Source organism: Microcebus murinus, chromosome 12, assembly GCF_040939455.1.
Source record: "Microcebus murinus isolate Inina chromosome 12, M.murinus_Inina_mat1.0, whole genome shotgun sequence".
In the NCBI taxonomy this organism is placed as follows: domain Eukaryota; kingdom Metazoa; phylum Chordata; class Mammalia; order Primates; family Cheirogaleidae; genus Microcebus; species Microcebus murinus.
The window spans coordinates 36,813,450-36,833,991 of record NC_134115.1 but is presented as its reverse complement, the minus strand read 5'-3'; the positions used below and the strand labels follow the sequence as shown (position 1 = coordinate 36,833,991).

The following is a 20,542-nucleotide window of genomic DNA, read 5'->3' as shown; positions in this document are numbered from 1 at the left end:
TCAATTAAAAAAATAAAAAAGAAAATGAGAGTGTTCGCTGCAAACATCGTACTTTCACAATGTCTTACTGGAATGTCTCATGGGCTGATCCTTGATCTGACTCACTTCCTAGGCTGTTAGAATGAAGTGGACCTTTCACCTTGTCAGAAATTATTAAGACATTGAAGATAGGGAACACACTAAACTACCTTTGGAAAAGAGTGCTCATTGTAATATGTAACTATAGTTTGCCTCATTTGCTTATCAGCCTGACCTTCCCACATCCCCTGCCAATCTGAGATTCAGAGAGCTTCCGAGTTCATTTCATTAAAGCACTGTCCTGGAGTCCATTATTGCAAACTATTAGCATAGTGCTCCATGTGACCTTTAAAAGTTAAGAAACTGGTACAGTTTGGCTATTTATTCCTTTATTTTAGTGCTTTGTATAATGCTTTTTTCCCTGTTTTCCCATACTAATTAGTTGTACTCTGACTTCAAAAATCTACCTTCCCTTGACGATAAATATTTTGACATATCATTTCCTCAGCTAGAATGTACGCCTCCTGACTATATCTCTCTGCTTTCACTTGCTCCCTTTATCTCCTAAGGGTATTTTCTTCAGAACTGATCATTTTAACTCATAAGGATTAAAACAGGCACCACACCATGGCTTCTGAGGCAGTGTTTAAGCCTTCTTGGGGAATCACCAAAGTCAATTAAAGAGCAGCCCCTTCACTCTTAAGATTCTTTAGATAAACATTGCATCTTTTGACAGCTGATTGCCAGCCGCTGATGCTAAATTCTGTTCCCTGTGCCGTTCCTTCAATATGAAGGTGTACCAAGGCAAAGCATTTTGCTAGTCATATACTGCAGAATCTTTTAATCAGGGACTATAAAAAATGAATGGGGAAACGCGAGCTACCCATCCCCCATCCTCCAATTGAATTTGACTTGTAATTACAGTTAAACCTAAAGACTAGATTTTTTCTGACTGTAATAGCTCCCATGGGCATTTTTCACTGGAGCAGGTTAATTTATACTTACAATATCCGACCGCAGCTGATCAATAAGAAGTCTGTGATGTGCAGAAGCAGCACTGGAGATGCAGTAAGCAAACAATACCTCAGCACTTGGTACGCATCCAACCACTTCTGAGCTTGTTATAAACTGGAGGTTAAGGACAATTTACTTGTTTCTATTTACTTATCTCAGGCTTTTGGGGGATACAGTATTTTACATCCTCAAAAGTCAGGCCTTAAGTGAGATTCTAGTATCTTATTCTGTGGACTGACACAGTCTGAGAGCCTGAGATGTCTGCCTGACGTGGGGTTGCTTCAGGTATCTTACGTAGAGAGTAAAAGCACCTTGGCTTGGCAGAAATTGTCATGGACATTTTTTCTTAGACTCTTCCAGAACCATCTTCTCCCAGTGTTGCAAAAGTTAATCTCTCAGTGTCTGAAGAGAACATTACCTAGTCTGAAACCACATTAGGAGGCTCCTGACTAGAAGAGAAACCTGAGCAACAATGTTCAAATTCTTTCCTATCCTCTCTACTGTACCTAGCACAGGGCTGAGCTCAGAATAGATGCTTACTGAATATTTGTACATGTTTGCACCTACTCTTAAGGGAAAAGGGCTGGATTTCTAACAGTCTCTAAATTTATCAAATGAGATCCTCTTGAATAAATGGTCTAATCTTACCATGTGGTGGAATAATTGTCTAGAATTTTTACTGAATACCAAGTTATATACTTTATAATTTTGTGTCAATAATTACGATCTATGTGGTGAATTTAGAGTAGTTTTATTTCCATTTATTTGGAAGATGCTATTCTTAGTTTTTACCCAGAAGGGGACTATTTTACAGTTATTCCCAGAACTGGAGCACCGGAGGCTTATAACTTTAAATATTTGACACTTTAACTTTACCTTCGCTAGGCTTTTGATGTTACATTGTGGGGTAAGATTTAAAGAAAGTTATAGTTAATAATAGTAATTATTCAGTTCACCTGGTTACCACAGTGAATCAAAATCCAATGAAATTAAAGTCTTTGCAAGATAAATGGCATCTTTTGTTGCTCTTACCCACTGTCCAAGAAGTATCCTTAGGACAAAAGAAAATCATAAACATAATGTGTGAGCAAATATGCCTTCTTAGGCCCTGCTGACTGCAGCATTCACAAAACCCCATGATTTGGCTGAGTTTGTGGAACACCAGCCTGAGGCATAGAAGCTTGTTTACTGTGCTGATTAAAAGGCAATCTTGAAATGGCTGAGGAGATAGTGGCATCTCTGGCTCTGTGTGTGAGGGAGAGATGAGGGTGTGGAGGATGAGAGACTTAGGGAATGAGAGGTGGGCCTTGCTGATCTTATTTTCCAGGTGTAATAATACACTGGGCACTCTTTGGTGGTGACTGCTAGCTTTAACTTATCCCTAATAATTTGGGGAAAAAAATTACAGAGGAAACTCTGTCCTGGGACTCTATCCTGGGAATATACTTTACTTTTTGGTCCTTTCTGACCCTACTTTTTTTTCCTGTTAGCATGCTAATCTGCCCTGAAGACATGAGATTGGAAGGGCTGAGCAATAACTGAGAGGAGATGTGTTAGTCCCTAAGGAAGGGTTGAAGAAGGCCCCATGGTTAATGGTAGAAGAAGTTCCAAAAAGAACTAGAAAATGTATATACCGAAAAGGGAGAATGAATTAAAGTTGCTTCCCTTTGTATTTTGGTTAACAGATCCTTCAGTAGTTCTTTGCAATGTGTATCATTATCTCTCTCTATCATCTGTCATGTATCTGTCTTCTCTTGTGGAATGTGGGTGTATTGCCTTTCCATTTGGGTACAAAGGGACTAGTCTCCTCTTATTTAGTATCTTTATCCTGACCTAGGCCTTGCCTCTGACCTCCACACCCCACCTCCTCCTTGGCCTTTACTTTGCAGAGTGGATCAGACACAGAGAGTAAAGGTATAATAATGAATCACGTTGTTGCTCTTTGAATTGCTCTTGAAAAGTAGTTTCCATGTTGATGGTGATAATAAAATACCATTTACCATGTGCCATGCAGTGTGGTAAATTCTATACGTGTGTTACCTTGTTGAATCTGCTGAGCAACCCTATGAGCTCTGTATTGTATTGTCTCCATTTTTATATGATAAAACTGAGGCTCACAGAAGATGAGTAATGTGTACCCAAGGTCACAGAATGGGCAAGTGGGAAACACACCATAGCGCCCCTGCCCTCCCCCCGCCAGGTTTATTGATCTTCTGTATAAGCACAGATTTTCTCTCTTTTCCAGTCGAAAGGGCTCAGGTAAACAATGGAATAAACATCTTTTCGGCATTAGATGGTGCTTTCATTAACCAAGCAGAGTTGGCCACAGAGAGCTGGGGAATCATGGCCCAGGATACAGGGCAAGGGTGGGAGCAAAAGGAGACCAGGAATCTTGCAGCCTGAGCTTCAATGATAGGCAGATTTGCAGTCAATAATCTGCCCAGACACTATCACTCTATTCTCCAAAGGAGAGAAGAACTTCTCAGATGAGGTTGAGTTATCAGGAATGTGACAAATATTGGCCAGGCTAAAGATGGGACTTGAGGCCTAAGATAATCAAAAAAGGAAGGAACTTTGGTGTTTGAAAAATACAATAAAAAGGCAAATTATCTTAAGCTTTAAGAAGGGAATAATTTCTATTACTAATTTTGGTTTCTTGTAGCCAAGATGTTACAAATTGCTCATCAGCTTGAGTGGTCTAGCCTGTGACTGTCAAGCTGGCCTAAAATTAGAACTCATGTATGTGTGTATATGTGTGTGTGTGTGTGTGTGTGTGTGTGTGTGTGTGTGTGTGTGTATGAGACAAAAAAACAGTTAAACACTAAAAGGTAGCATTAACCTTTGGGAGGAAAATGGAGTGTATTAGTATAGAGCAACAGTGTTTTCATGTCTGAGAGCCCATATCTGAAATATTTCTTCTGAGAAAGCAAGTAACCAAATTCTAGAAGTTATCTTTTATTGTGAAAGCATTGCTCTGAAAGACCCTCTTTGGACTTGGTTAATACCTCACGATGGACCCAAAGATTTCTTTCTTCTGTTGTATTAGGATGTTTTTCATGGTGGGTTGTGAAAGGGATTTTATGTGAAATGACAATTGACTAAAAAATGAATTATATACTATTCTGGGACCCAGTCATTAAAATTAGGTCTCCTAATTGAATGACTTGTAAAATAGATATAGGACTGCATAAATCAGGTTGTGAAGTAAATAAAGATTTCAGTAAAATGTAAAATATGACCATCTCTCTTTACCACTGACTTTCATACCACTGATGTTTATAGATGCATCCTTTATTTAAGATTGCTAAGTGCTGGATTGACTTACAAAAATTAATCTGTGACTTGCTCAAAATGGGAAACACATTCTCAGGACAGTTTTAGATATCTTGCAAAACAAAACATTAGCTTTAAAATCTTTCCTGAATCATGACATTTCTCTTGAAAGAAAACAAAGTCAATGAAATGATCTTTCTTTACACTTTTGAGGAAGGAGGCAGGCCACCTATTTTCAAGGTTATGTTAATGATTACTAGTCTTCATTGAAGTCATTTTCCCTTTAATGCTTGTTTTTCCCAGAAGGAAATAAAAAAGAGGGCAAATACATTAATTTGTTAGCCAGTTGGGCAGCGCCTCTGTTTTAATTTCATTCTTAAGCATACTAATTTAACAAGAAAGTTTAAATGATAATTTAATGAGTAGGACTTACTTTTTAAAAATAAAAGCCTATTTTAATAATTTAAAACATTTCTCTAGAAATGGAGTCCCTGCCTTTTATCTCCCCTGCTTTGTGATTATCACGTATATTGCTTCTAGAATCATCTTACAAGAGCACCCTGGATCATCATCGTCATTGCCAATACTTTGTTAAAAGCTTATTCTCTGAGGTATCTCATTTAATTTTGCTAACATCCCATTTTACGCATAACAAGCGTAGCCTCAGGACAATTTTATGGCTCATGCAAGATCCAGTGTCACCTTTTCACTGTCCCAAAATCAACGTACTGCGGTTCCACTCTAACATCCTGAGAAATATAATTCTTTGTAGTTTTTGAACTAAGGAGATTCTATGATGGTCCCTGTGAACATTTGCTATTGTCTGCTTTTAACAATCAAAAGAAAACCAAAATGTCACAAAACCAAGTCTTTTTTTTTTTTTTTAGAGATGGGGTCTCGCTTTGTCACCTGGGTGGGAGTGCAGTGGTGAAATCATAGCTCACTGTAACCTTGAACTCCTGGGCTCAAGTGATTCTCCCACCTCAAACCTCCTGAGTAGCTGGGACCACACAGGTGCATGGCATCACACCTGGCTAATTTAAAATTTGTTTTGTGTAGATAGGGTCTTGCCATGTAGTCCAGGCTGCTCTTGAACTTCTGGGCTCAATGGATCCTCCTGCCGTGGCCTTCCAAAATGCTGAGATTGCAGGCATGTACAACCATGCCGGTCTCTTTTTGTTTTAACTCATAATTTTGAACATACTAAGCTTTTTCTAATTCAGTTTCCATGGATGTTACCTACTCCCAGGATTTGGGACTTGCCCAGCCTAAGTGAAATACTGTGCTGTTTGTTTATGCCACTGATACAGTCCTTCACTTTTACAGGTTATTGGCTTTTAGAAATTAGTGGTTTGTAATTGAGATAACAGAAAGATTATGGAGCTGGGGCCTTTCCAAACTTTCTCCCCCAATCTGAAGCATCCATATATTCCACACCTGTTATGTATGGAATCTCACTTAATTAGTCTTTCCGGGGATATGGCTTTCCTCTACATGTGTGGGGAGTTCAATGTTATCCATCCTTGTTCCTTTCATAGACCACAGCAAGGAGACTATATCCGTGTTTCCAATCTTACTGCCTGAGGAAGCATGAAAGCATAGGGAGCATTTTAATTAAATGTTGCCCAGAGCCTTTATTCTTACTGAGAAAGTAAACAAAGCTTAAATAGACCCTATTAGAAAAAAAGACTCTTCCCTTAAATGTTGTTTTTAAAAATTGTGCTTCACCTTCTGCTGTTTGTTCTGAAGTATGAGACTTTTTTTGAGCTATGTATTTTAAAAACTAATACAGTCAAATTGATTAAAAGTTCATTCTAAAGATGTTAGAGTATCTGCTTCATTTAAGGCATCACTGGACATAGCAACTAGTAGAGACTTGTGGATTATTATTTGGCTTTGACTCACTATCAAAGATTACTGTTGATAGTGTTCCCCACTCCTAATACCAGGTGGAGAGTACTTTAATTTCTCCTTTAGATTCACTGTAATTCCAATAGAAAATATACCACCATAGAACTAAATGTGTAATCAACAGCTGAATTATTGATCACCTCTAGTATTTTTTCTCCTTTTGAAGTTATTTTTCATATGCATTTTGATTATGCTTGTATAGTCTTTTTGTTATATTTATGTTAATTTATAAAATCCTTTACGTAGTCTCTAAGGCTCCCTATTATTTCTTCAACTTCATCTTGTCACTTCTCCCCTGTGGTCTCTAATCTTCTGCCATTCTGAAGGTGCCACGGTCTTTTGTGTTTTAGAATTTTCTCTGTACTATTTTTATTATGTGTTTTTCATATTAGCAGTTGGACCCGATCTCTTTTTTTTTTTTTTTTTCTCTTTTTTTTTAGCAAGAAAGGAAGCTGAGTACCGATCTCTTTTAAGGTATGCCATTTTACAAAAGGTATCATAAGTTGAGGGAAAACAAACTGAGTATGTCAATTGAAAATGTAACTACCATACCAGTGAGGATAAATTTATCCTACATGTCCTACCTTTTTGACACCCTGTATTATCCTTATTTTACAAATGAGAAAACTTGAGAGTTTGAGGAGCTTGCCCAGGGAGGTGAATAGATGTTTAAATAAATAGTTACAGTAGAAAGTAACAGATACCATAACAAGAGTAGGGCTAATAGGTTCCTCTGAGCATTGAGGAAGGCTAACTCTTTAGGTAGGAGTGAAGGAGAGAGAGAGAAGGTGGCTGGCTGTGTGTCATGGGAGGTAGGCTTCACGGAGATGTCACTTTTGTGTTGATTATTCATGGATGAATAAGACTTTCTCAGCCCCCAAGGCAGGGAAGAGTGTTCCAGATAGAGGGAACAGCATGTACAAATGTAATGAAAGAATATTTTTTTTCTATTTGGAAATGCAATTGTTTTATTTTGAAGTGTGGTTCTTGTAAGCGAGTGATAAGATTACCTAGAAAAGTAGACAAAGTTTAAACTATAGAGTCAATTTCTAAATCAATGTAAAGAGCTTGGAATTTATTTTAATGATGGGAATTCAGTGAAGTGTTTTAAGCAGGGGATTTACATTATCAGATTTGTGTTGTGAAAAGATAGTTTCAGCTGCAGCTTTTGAGCAAGTGGGATAGGGACGAATTTATTCTCCTGCCCGAAATGGGCCGTAAAACAGATCAAATACATGAAACAGTGGTCCTTAAAGCAGTGAATATCAGATAATGTAGAATAGTGCCTCCCCAAGTGATAAGAAACCACTAAGTGAGTCCCATGATTGCCCCAGCTGGACAGTTTCTAGAGTGCAGTATAGGGAGAGGGAACCATTTGAAACCAAGCAGACTCCTTGAGTTGCGGAGGTGGGTCTGAGGATCTGGGGAGCTAGAGATTGCAGGACGTATAGTGCTAGGACAGATAGCTGTTCAGAGAGAACTCTGGAGAGCCACAGAGGCTCCCTCTCTAGTATTCAGCAGAGTGCTGACCAGCAAATGCTTGCGAATAAACCAGCCAAGGCTGGGGAAAGAACTACTCAAAAGGATGAAAGGAAACACCCTTGTAGTTTGCATAGGGCTGGGAATAGTGCCTGTTCTCACTGACCAGAGAAGAAAGCCCATAATTCATGGGGCATCCAGTAGAATACTCAGAAGCGTTCTGCTTCAGAAGTAGAGAAAAATAGACTTTAGACTAAACCCTGAGCTGATCCCAACTAATAAATCTTAAAAACAAGACCTGAAGGGATCATAATGTTTCTAAGAATCTTAACTGCATCCCAGAACAAAAAGCAAGAATATTTATAGGAACACAAAAATATCTGACACTCTCCCCCCCCAAATAAAATTAACAGTATCTAGCATCCAATAAAAAATTACCAGGCATAGAAACAGAAAAATAGTAGCCAGAGACATGAGAATAAAGATCAACCAATTGAAACTGACTCAGAATTGACACGGATGTTAGAGTTAGCAGGTAAGAATATTAGAACAAATTTTTAAGTGTATTCCTTTATGTTCATCAAAGTAAGTAGTGACATGCAAATATAAAAAAAACACCCAGATTAGGCTTCTCGAGGTAAAAACTATAATGTCTGAGATGAAAAATAGACAGGATGGGTTAATAGCTGACAAGATAGAAGAAAAAGTTAACAGAAGAAAAGATTAGTGAAGTTGAAACCATAACAATATAAACTATACAAAAAGAAACGGTAAGAAAAAGAATTAAAAAGAGAATTCCGTCATCAAATTCTATGTGTTTTTTTTGTCTTTTTTGGGGAAGAAATAAATAGTATTTTTTTAGTGGTTAGTAATTCCTTTTTTTTAAAAAAAATATTATTTTTATTTATTTATTTTTTAATAGACACAGGATCTTGCTGTTTTGCTCAGGCTAGACTCAAACTCCTGGCCTCAAGTGATCCTTCTGCCAAGGCCTCCCATGTAATTTTTATAGTCTGATATTTTCTAATATTGATTAGTTGATAAAGCACTCTTTAGAACAGCCCATTTTTTCGGTTTATTATGATCCAGCTTTGATTGTTTTAGTGAAATGAGTTACTGGTGTTCTGAATGAGGTACTCTGGGTTGGGCTGGTTTGTGAGGTGATGTTAGGAATTTCGACTGATGTCTGGATTGGCATTTTTTTTTTAGCCAAACACAGTTCACAACTTTGGCTACGAGTTTGCTCTTCTAAAACAAGATTTGAATCATGTTATTGAATGAGGACAGTGTTCTCTCATAATTATTCTCTACGTATTCATTTTTTTTCTTTTGAACTTTGGAACTTTGAATAATTTTCTTTCTTGCATAAAACAAACATGTAGTCCCTCTTCCCACCCCACAGTTCTTCAAGTGACAAATCAAAGGCAAGTTTTATATTGGAAATTTATAAGATCTTTAGCTCCCACTGAATACTTATTTTAAGTCCATGTATCACTTTACCACTCTGACTTAAACCAGTTACCTGTCACTGGTGGGAAAAAGATAGATTTTATGTTTTTCCATAACAGCTAAAGCACTGCTAGTTTAATATATTAAATAATAAAATACTTTCCTTGATTCTAAATTCTAAAAATTTCAAAAAATACAGTGATGGTCTTTAGTATAGCATGTATACACACACACACATTCCTAGTTTTCCTCTATAATGTGAAAAAAATCTCATAGATAATTAGGAAAATATTGATAAAAAGAGATTCTATAAATCAGTGTATTTAGTTGGAATGAAGATTGTTATAAAAGGAAGTGTGCAATGAGAATTTTTGCTGACTAAATCTTAAATTTTTCAAGTTTCTGTTGTGTTTTGCCTCTCATTTGAATTTATATATTTAGTTTTTGCCTATTAATGCATGAGCATTTTTAGGCAAAGACTACAAAATAATCAGTGGAATATATATTATTTAAAAGGTATAATATATATTTTCATAAAAATATTCCATAAAAAAAGATTGACAAAGAATCAAATAGCTCTCTTTTTAGATTTTCTCTGAATTTGGTCTAAAAGTGTAAGATTTTGCATTTAGTGAAAGCTTCTCAATTTCTCAGAATGAGGGACCGACTACCAGTTTCTAATAATCATTAAATCTTCTATATTACACAGTTCAGAAAGATCATATTTTATGATAGAAAAATGAATTGCCCTTGAATAAAAAATAGACAAAGCTCATAGCACATATTTCTTCATTCTTGGAAGAGATTCTTTCCTTTTTTTCTAATTCTTTTTGATGGGCTAGAATAGACATTTTATCTTCTTTCCCTTATTACACTATCATACCAAATTGAGAGAGTACTTGGAAGCAAACTGTTTTTTAATCATAGCTATCTTAGCACATTAATATTTTGCAGACCATTTCTTATTTTCTATTTATCTGAATGCCCCTGCCCCCTTTTTTAACCTTTTGAATGTCCACCAGCTTGCCATTACTGGCATTGTTGCATTGGAAGTGGGGAAGTGGGGTCAGATTTCTATGTATATTTTTTCAAAATTAAAAAAAATGAATTTGAATGATTTACAAGAAAAAAATTTCTTTTTTTTTCTTTTTTAGAAAAAGAAAGCAATAAACTTTTCTAAGGGTGGAAAATTATTGAAGAAAATAGTATTCTCACAGTAGAGCCATTTCATTTTTACATTGAAGGCTAATTTTTAGAAGGAAACCTATTTCACTACAATTGATATTCAAATGAGTGGTGGGGGACACATTTTTCTTTTTTTTTAAATCTATCACATTAGGTTTTTGGCAGTTTTCCACCACTTTTAAGAAGGAAAATCCACACTACTATTAATACAAATGCCTTTATTGTCAACTGCCTAGGCCAAATCATGTACCCTGTGGATGTTCAATAAATATTGATTGATGATGCTATTCATTCATACCACTCTCAGGTTAAAACTTGGAGTGCCTAACATCCTCATCCAGTTGTAATTACGCTTTTGCAGTTTTCATTTAGTTCTCAGTACTACTATTTACAAGACTGTAGCATTGTGAAGAAGCTAAACAAAGGCGTATAAATAGTGGATGAGTAAATAAAGAAAACCTGAATGAACTCAAACACATATCAGACAAGGGAATGTTTCCTAATACAATGCATAGTAAACAGTATAACATAAATCATTTGTCATTTTTATTAGTTTCCCTTGATGTTGGACATTTAAATATATAAAAATATTTCAGCTCTTACATAATATATTTTCGTTGGATGACTCATAAATCATTGATGAAAGTTGGCATTATGCTAACACAATGTATTAGATGAGTTGCTTTTGGACAAACACCTCCCTGTTCCTCCTTGCCATGTACACAAACAGCCTTGAAACACAGTTCATACATCATTATTATATAGCATTATTGTATAGTAAGAACAGTATTAAACTATTATTAATAAGTCAATGTATTACTCCCTTGCGAACTACTTAATAACTGTTTTATTCAGGTAGTGTCAGTTTTCTTACATCTTAAAAGAAGAGCTAGATTACTTCATCTCGAATATCCATTCCAGATTGTAAATTCTATACCTGTTTTATTTTCCTTTTTTTCCCAAGGAAGGATTTTAGATTATATCTTCATGTCATCATTATTAGGGGAAAAACAAATTATTAAGGAAATAAATCAGTGACAATGCTAGTGTTCTGTAGTGTCGAATAAACAGTTGTTTAGTTAAATTTTTAACTTTTTAACTGCATGTTTGTTATTCTGTAGTTGAAGTTTTAATGACTTTTAAAGATACAAATTGAGGCCAAATAGTAATAACTGTCTTTGTTCCTCCAGACTGTATAGCTATTTGGGAAGTTTTTTGAAATATTTTTTTTTCCTCTTGACCTTTTAAATTATAGTAGCAATATATATTTGTTGTAAAAATTCTTCAGAAGTAAAATTTCCTTTTTATCCAAATCCTCACTATCTTTAGTTATATGTTTCTTTTTGAATCTTTTTCTGTACACGGGCAAGTATATACAGAACAGTAGGCTTTTTTTCTTTTTTCAGTAATTCAAATGAGGCCATACTATGAGTGGTTCTCAATTTGGGCTATACATTGGAATCACTGGGTAAGCTTTAGAAATATATTAATGCCTGAGTTTCACTTTCAGGAATACTGATTTAATTAGCCTGGAGCATGGCCTGAGCATCAGAATTAAACAACAACAACATTCTTCTAAAACTCCGTGGTGATTCTAATATGTAATTAGGCTTGAGATTCCTTACAAAGCTTTTATAGTTTTTTTCATTTAAGATAAATTATGACTACCCTGTCACGACTATGCCTACAGCATACTCTCACTAATGCCTATTGAGATATTTTTTAATTTTTGCTATTATAAATAAAACTGCAGTAAATGTACATGTATCTTTGGGTTCCTATGTAAATTATGTGTGAGTAGAGTCCTATAAGGGAAAGTACTGGTTGGAAAAATATAAGGAAATATTTTACCTAAATCTTTTCATGCATGGTTGTTTATTTTGGTTTTGTTTGATTTAGGGCATTATCTCCTTTTTTCTTAAAGCTAGAGTAAGAAATATAGCATACCAGAGTTTAAAGAAACCATATACAGTAAGTCCTCAATTAATATGGTCCATGTGTTCTTGAAAACTGGGACCTTAAGCAAAACCAATGAAATCAATTTTACTGAAGGCTCATTGTTATAAATAAGAGTTAATTCCTACCATGTATTTCTGGTCACAAGAACATCACAGATTTCTAAATAAAGACCCAAACACTTCTCATATTAAACATTGAAACAAATGTGAGCTATACATACATTTAAGAAAGATTAATAAAAACAAGTAAGATGATTTAGCCAATCTGAGTGTTGTAGTGGTAGTGGGTTAAATCAAGGAATACATGTTTGCAAAGTGCAAATTGTCAGGAGCACCTCCTACCTCCACGCAATTTGTAAGTATAGTTGGTTGCTGAGACCTTTAATATGGCATTGTTTGATGTGCATTTGTGTGATTATCATAGACTTTATGCATTTTTTATTTGACAGTAATTTGCATTCATTCATTTTCTTACACACTTATTCTGATTCAGGGATGTGGGTGGCTGGAGCCCATCTCAGCAGCCCAGGGCACCAGGCAGGAACCGACACTGGACAGGACATCATCCCGTTGCAGGGGGCAATCACACACACACACCCACACTCACTCACACTTGGTCCATGTAGACATGGCGATTCATCTCATGTGAGCATGCGTGGGATGGGCAGGAAACTTAGAATACCCAGAGAAAACTAGCACAGACTTCGAGAGGATGTGTAGACTCCACACAGACAGTGGCCCTGGCCCTGGCCCATTTTCTCATCAATGGTAAATGAAATGATGGTGAACAAAATAATGTTATTTGAAGACATGCTGTATATTTTCTGCCTACATTTACCACCCAGTAAAAAAACTCTTGGTATGGGCAGCACCAAGATTATCCTGCTTTTTTTTTCCACCAAGAGGGCCATGAAGGCAGCCTGCAAATTTTAGTCCTAAAATTTTGGGCTGTTCCAATGGTCATCTTTTCTTACATCAAGGTTACAATTGCCTCTTTTTATCTTTAGAGTACTGCCTTGACATGGCTGGAGGAGTCTTACAAAGGTTTTTCATTAAGATCTTTGTTGTATAAATGAAGAAACGAGGCCCAGAGGTGCTGTGTTACCCTGTCTAATATTATATAACTGAAAAGTCCTAATCCTGGCTTTGGAAACTAGGACTCATTCTCTGGCTCTTCCCTTGCCCCATCACAGTGTATTCCTATTACATGTTGTACTAGTTAGCTACTGCTGTGTAACAAATTACCCCAAGTTTAACAACTTAAAACAGCATTTATTCTCTCACAGTTTCTGTGTGTTAGGAATGTAGAAGTAGCTTAACTGGGTAGTTCCGGCTTAGGATCTGTTGTAAGGTTATGGTCAATGTCATGGCCATAGCTTCAGTCATCTCAAGGCTTGACTGGAGGAATATAATATCAGCATCTAGACTCACTCACACGGCCGCTGGTGGGACTGATAATATTCACTTCTAAACTCACTCACGTGGTTGCTGGCAGGCCTTGGATCCTCATTATCTGGAGCTCTTCATAGACTAGCTGAATGTCTTCAGAGCATGGAAGCTGGCTTCTCCCAGAGAGACTGCAGAGAGAGAAAGAAAGAATATACTCAAGTTGAAAGCCACTGATTTTATGTAACTTTATTTTGGAAATGTCTTTACATCACCTCTGGCATAATTTGTTTGTCGAAAGCAGTCATGAAGTCCAGTTCACATTCAAGAGGAGTGGAATTATGTTTCACCTCTCGAGTGGAGGAATATCAAATGCTTTGTGGGTGTATCTTGAACCACTGTACATGTGTTTAAACCATATTTGGCATTTAGGAATGGCAAAATTCATAATTTTAGCTCAAAGAGCATTTTTATTTCACTTCCTGGCCCCGAAAAGAAGTTAGGAAATAATTTTATTGTAAACATGCAACTAAAATAAATTTTTAAAATTAATATGGTGGCATAACAATATCTAAGAGGTTGCCTAGTTTTTATAACTATAAATAGAAGAGGATATTGGCACCCCAAATTTGAACCTATGTATCTTTACACCCAGTCATTATTAGATGTGCAATCATTAAATGATTATATACATTAATTTATTCATCACATGATCCTCACCTCCAGCAGATAGCCCATTATTTTGAGTATTTTATAATGGTCTGTATTTTCAGTGTCAGACCCATGATCCCTAAAATCTTAATGCCTAAATTCCAGATGTTTTTAATCTCTAAACTTTCAGGGTATTACTAGGAACATAAGGTAAATGCCTTGAAGCAAAACAATGTGTTTTTAATGAAGAGGCCTTTCTGTATTACTGAAATCTGAATCAAGAGTTTTTCTCTCTTGCAATAGCCTTTTCATACCACCCTTTGTAATGGAACATATGGCTCACATCATAGTAAAATAAGTAAAATAGGAAGAAGAAAAAAACATGTTTCACATATGTGTCATGTCTAATGTAATGCCATATGTACAGCAACCATAGAGGACTGGGACTTAACTTCAGTCCTGGAATAATTATAGTGAGAGTGTCCTTAATTTGTTTTAAATACTGCAAATGGTTTCACATTTTCAAGTAATTAACACTCCCTTCACTTTTAACATTTGCATTTCATTATTAAGAAACAATCCCCCAATAATTTTTAATGAACCCTTGAAACTGTGATATTTAGAAAGCATTAGCTTTCTGAAAATAAATTATCAAGAGAAAAGAGTTCAGCCTTGAATGTACCATATTTAGTAAGCTAACAATAAGGAATTGAAAAAATATATTTTGTGGCTTTTATGAAGTGTATATGATAACCTATCTTTTTGTGCTTATGGTCTCATTTTTAGGTGGGATGTTTATATTTGATGTAAGAGAGAGGTAACTTATGATCAGTCCCTTCTAGAAAAAAATCTAACCTCAAAAATAAAAAAATTTATAAAAAAAGATTGTGAAGATTTTTTTTTGAGACACTGCTTTCTCTCATATGTATTGTCCCTTTCCTATTTTTCATAACAAAAGTGATATTTATAGTTATACATTACAGTATTATATGTTACATATAATGTATATTATATATCATATTAATACATAATTATCACCATCATTATTTATGACTAGAGTCCTAAAATTTTAGAGTCTGCTTTGCTGTCTTGAAGCTAACAAGTAAGAACAGACAGACTCTTTTTCTCCTTGAAATCTTAAGTAGCTTGAAACCATCTTTGTTGGGCAGAATATCCAGGAAGCCTGATTATCTGGTGGGTACTGCTGGAATCTGGGTTTATAACTGGGCCAGGATCCTGGGCATACCTGAACCTTCAGGTTAGTTAACTACGGAGGCCCATTGGGTAACCTGCACAATTCTCTGGGCGTTTCAGTGTCATGCTGGAAGGTACCGCTATCTCATGCTTGGGGACTAGTGGGTGAAGCTAAGTCCAGTGACCCTGTGTCCCAAGGCATTCTGCACTTTTTCTCACCATTGGGAGGCAAGCGTTTGGGGGAAACTATCTGCTGGCTCACTTATCTATATAGCTGTATCTCTGGGCATCATAAAAATTTCTCTCTGCCATAAAGGGAGACATTTTTCCTACGGGTTAACTGGAACCGAGGAGGTGGAGAAAGTGCTTTTAATTTCAAGGGTCAGAAGTTAGGAGAAAAACCATAAATATTTCCTTTCCTGAGCACTCATCATGCTGCAGCAGGCCATTAATTTTAAAAGAGGTTTTTTATTGAAGGAGCCCGTTCATCTGGCGACATGATAGGTTAGTCTGTATTGCTTTCTCTCCTTTCAGCCACACAGATGTGTTGAAGAACAAATTATTTACTGAATCGTCTCTTTAAGGAAAATGCCAAAAATCGAATTAAATTGGAAAAAGAATAAAAAATTTATGCGAACAATCTATTATTATTTGGGTTGTGAATCTGTGTCCTGTCCACATAGCTGATTTTCTTCAGTGGTTTAAGCACTTCCATGAAAGCGGTATACACAATTTTATTGATAGAGTTCTGATAACAAGTGTGCTTATTTTGTATTCTTCGCAAGAAAAAAAGATTCCCAAAAGTCAGTCTCGTTTCAGTGACTGAATCTCTCTTGCCTCCATGAAGATTAGATATGATACAGTTCTAATGAATGAAAAGAAAGACTATTGAGAATTCTACCGATACATTAAGTTTAGTGGGGAAAGTGTATGTGTATATATGTATAATATGTATATATATGCATATATATGTACATGGAGTAGCCCCTAAATTTCTATAGTTTGAACATTAAAACAGTTAGATTTATTAGTCTTCAGTCTTATTCCCCCAGCTTCCTTTTTCCCACCAGTAGGTATTTTTAAGGTACCTAAATTGGGCATCTGAGTTTATTTGAACCTCTGTGATTCATGTGTTAATGGTTCCTCAGGGACCTTGGTTTATAACTCGCCAGAGAAGCAAGGGATAATGGACTTTTTCCACTCTTAATCCATTTTGCAAATATATTTAAAACTAAAACTTTGTAATCTCATCTTCCTTCTTCCACTACGATGGCAGAATTTAGTGACCTTTGAAACGATTTTCTCCTTAGAATTCATCCCTTTTCCATTTTCTTTTCTTTAATAGACCCTACATCTTTTCTTTTATCCTCCTTGAACCATGATTATTATTGACAGTATTATTACATGTCTCTAAAATTCTCTGTGTAAATGAGCTTTACAGTTAGTGATTAGCTATATGTTCTTAGGATTGTCGCTCCTTAGAAGATATATTTGATGTATTTTAGTTCTTTCAGCTGACTTTTGTACCTTCTGCATTCTGTGCTGCAGCTTTGGGTTTAAAAATCTCATGGAGGAGCATCTCTCCCCCAATTCTTATTTAATTTGATTGCCTTCTCCATCCATAGTCATTATAAACAGGAGCAATATCCTGTGTCATGTAGCTTTATGAAAAGAACCATACAAAGAAGTGTTATAAGAAGTGTTATTATTAACTGTGAAAAAGACAGAAGTCTTTGAATTTTGTTTGTTAATTACAATATACTTTACCAAATTATTCTTTATTTAACCACTAGTGGTTTTTTGTTGTTGTTGTTGTTGTTGCTTTTTGTTTTTCTGCTAGAGTGTCCTGGTCACTTTTTATAGCTACTATGTTAAAAGTTATTATTTCCTATCAACATATTACCTGATAATTGCCTTTTTGCCTTATTAGGATGCAAGGGCAACCACATTTGCCTTTATTTGTAAAGAGTTTGTAACTTAGCTTTTAGATTTTTTGTTTTTAAGGCAAAGAAATGAAATCAGCTTCTACCTTTTCTTTTTTTATTTTCCTACCTGCAGCTTTATTCCACAATCAGCTGCTGACATAAGAGATATAAAAAGCTTGATGTCTTTGTTTGCCCAAATTATAAACCTTTTAGTGAAAAAAGAGGACTAAAGATTAAATAATTCATTCATGAAATAACACATAAAAATTGTGTACTTACTATGTAGTAGGCTGTAGGAATGGAAGTGGAACTAGTCACATCTTCAAAATTCGCAATCCTAAAATTCTGCTAGCAAGAAAGCCTATATAATTTCCCACCTTAGTTTACTTTCTCCCGTACTTGTACTGAATAAAATCTTTCTTCTTCCCAGTGGGAAGCCAGATCTCCTAGGATAATCACCTGAAAGGCCATTGCATTCTTCAAATCCACACAAACATCAAAGGGAGATATACATTACTATTAAGAATCAAAGTGATAGCTCCCTTAGCCGGACGAGGCACTTCCATAAAATATATACAGAGAGAGAGACAGAGACAGAGACAGAGACAGAGACAGAGACAGAGAATACACAGTGAGTTCTCATTTTCAGCATTTTGGAACTCTAACATTCAAAAATACCATTTGAGAAAATACAAAGTATTTAGGTGGAAATAGTAATAAGACTAGCTTATTTTTAACTAATTTTAAAGTTAACTAATTTTAAACTAATTTTTAACTAATTTTAAATTTTAATTATTTTAAACTAATTTTAAACTATGATTAATTAGAGTAGTCAATTCATAACATAGAATTAAGTTGTTTAAAACAAAAGGTTAGGTTGACATGGCCTCTCCCATTTTACCAAAAAAATATCCTGTGGACCCAGAAACATAGAAACTGAGTGACATTGGAGCTAAACCGACAGCTCTAATTAAAGTAAGAAGAAGGTTTCCATCAACACCATGCCAATGGGGTGGGATGGAGGAAAAGAACAATAACAAAAAAATCAGTGCTTTTTCTAATGATGGAGAGCGGCTCCCTAAAAGGACAGGAAGCCCTATGGTTCCACCTGACTGAATGTCCTTTGACAGAGAGATCCTGAGTTTGTGCCATTCAGAAAACAGTCGAACTTTCTACTGAACCATTTTTTTTGGAAGCTGTTAGTATTTTGAGCCCTCCTACTTTTTGGTACTACTTTTTGTATGCTAGTAGTACATACATCTTGGCTACTCTCTATTCTTTCCTATATTCCTTTGCTTCCTTTTAAAAGAGAGTCAGACATTGGTATTACAGAAAGTTCTTACCTTGAGGACAGCAAACCTACCTTAGACTGATTCCAGCTACAAATGCCACTGAGTCCCAGGTCTGAAGAAGATACTACACCAGCATCCTTATGAGTAATACAGAGAAGGGAGATAGATAAACTCTGCCATAGAATCTTTTGACAAGCACAGTGTCTCGATAGGTCTGTTGGAGTTGGAGGAGAGTAAATAAAAAGAAATAAACAAACATGAATCTGCGAAGTAATGCTTCTGCATGAGGGAAAGGAAGCTTGTCCCGAGACCTCAGAAGAGGAGAAGAATGACTTTTCTGAATAGAATTTATGACAGTGACCAGGAGAGAATTTTGAACCAATGTTTTACTTCCCTAGCAGAAAGTAGGAAGATGTGGTCTTCATGAAGGCTCGAAGGTCATGAATAGTGGGGACAGGGTGGAAAGAAGATAGTGAAATGAATGCAAAGGGAGTTTGATGATAAAAAAAGAAATATGATGGGAACAAAAAAATGACAAAGAGCAGATTAAAATACTCGTTAGATCCAGAACAGAGTAAGATTGACAGTGTAAAAAATTTGAAAAATTGGTATATAAAGTCAGGGTATTGTTAGATCTTCTAGGACAACTAGACAATACATTGAAAAAGATGGAGGAAATGAGAATGAGGGAGGGCAGAGAACAGAGATATAGCTTTAAAATGTTAGTTTCCTCCTTCAAAGAAATGAGATCAAAATGAAAATTTTTATAAAAAGAAACTAATTGGAGGTCAGATGTAGAGGCTCACATCTGTAATCCTAGCACTTTGGGAAGCTGAGGTAGGAGGATTGCTTGAGGCTGAGTTTGAGACCAGCCTGAGAAACATAAGGAGACTCCATCTCTACAGAAAATAGAAAAATTAGCCAGGTATGGTGGTACATTACCTGTAGTCCCAGCTATTCAAGAAGCTGAGACAGGAAGGTTGCTTGAGCCCAGGAGGTTGAGGTTGCTACATAGGACATATATTAATATCATCTATATTTATATAATTTTCTTATAAGCATTGAGTTAGAAATACAAAGTATATAACAATATAATTTTGTAATTAGAATATAATTAAAAATAGTGTACAGTCCACTGCATATATATTATTCTTGAATCTTTTTGTATTTAATATTGGCTTTAACATGAACTACCTTAAATTTATTTAGTGATAATAACAATGACAAAAACATTAGCTAACATTTATTGGGCATTTTTTCCATCTGTCTCTCCCACTAACCATCTCAAGGAAAGATTATCCCAAGGAACATAAGATGAAATGGATCTTATTTATTATTATTTTATCATCATTTTCACCATCTTCACCTTCAAAAGTAGCAATAGACCTATATGGTGCTCTTGCTAATTAAAAGGCGATCATTATAATTAGAACTCAAAATGTGATGAGGTTAGAAGATGGTATCTTCTTGCAGGGTGTACAGTTAATTGGAAAAGAGAATGTTTAATTTTATTAACTATTAGAATTATAAATAATTACTAATAGAGTTCTTGGCATATTACCTAGAATTATCTTTGTAGAATTGGATTAATTAACTTATTAGATATATGTATTTACACATATGATTTATAATTATATTTGAAAAATCAGAACATCATCATAAAACCTGTGGATTAGGTATTTTTTTCAAAATATTTTAACCCTACAACAGGTAATGTAGATTCATTTCTTTTCACCAAAATGATAATGGAATTTTAATTTATTGTATTATACAAGGTGTTCTAAAAGTCTTAGTGCAGTTTTAGGCT

At 35.4% G+C, this 20,542-nt stretch overlaps 1 protein-coding gene across 42 annotated transcripts in view; it reads left to right on the top strand.

Moving 5' to 3' along the window:
* PTPRD (protein tyrosine phosphatase receptor type D) overlaps positions 1–20,542 on the top strand; it is a 2,082,753-nt gene that overhangs the window by 1,651,653 nt on the left and 410,558 nt on the right. The gene's annotated exons all lie outside the window — the stretch shown is intronic.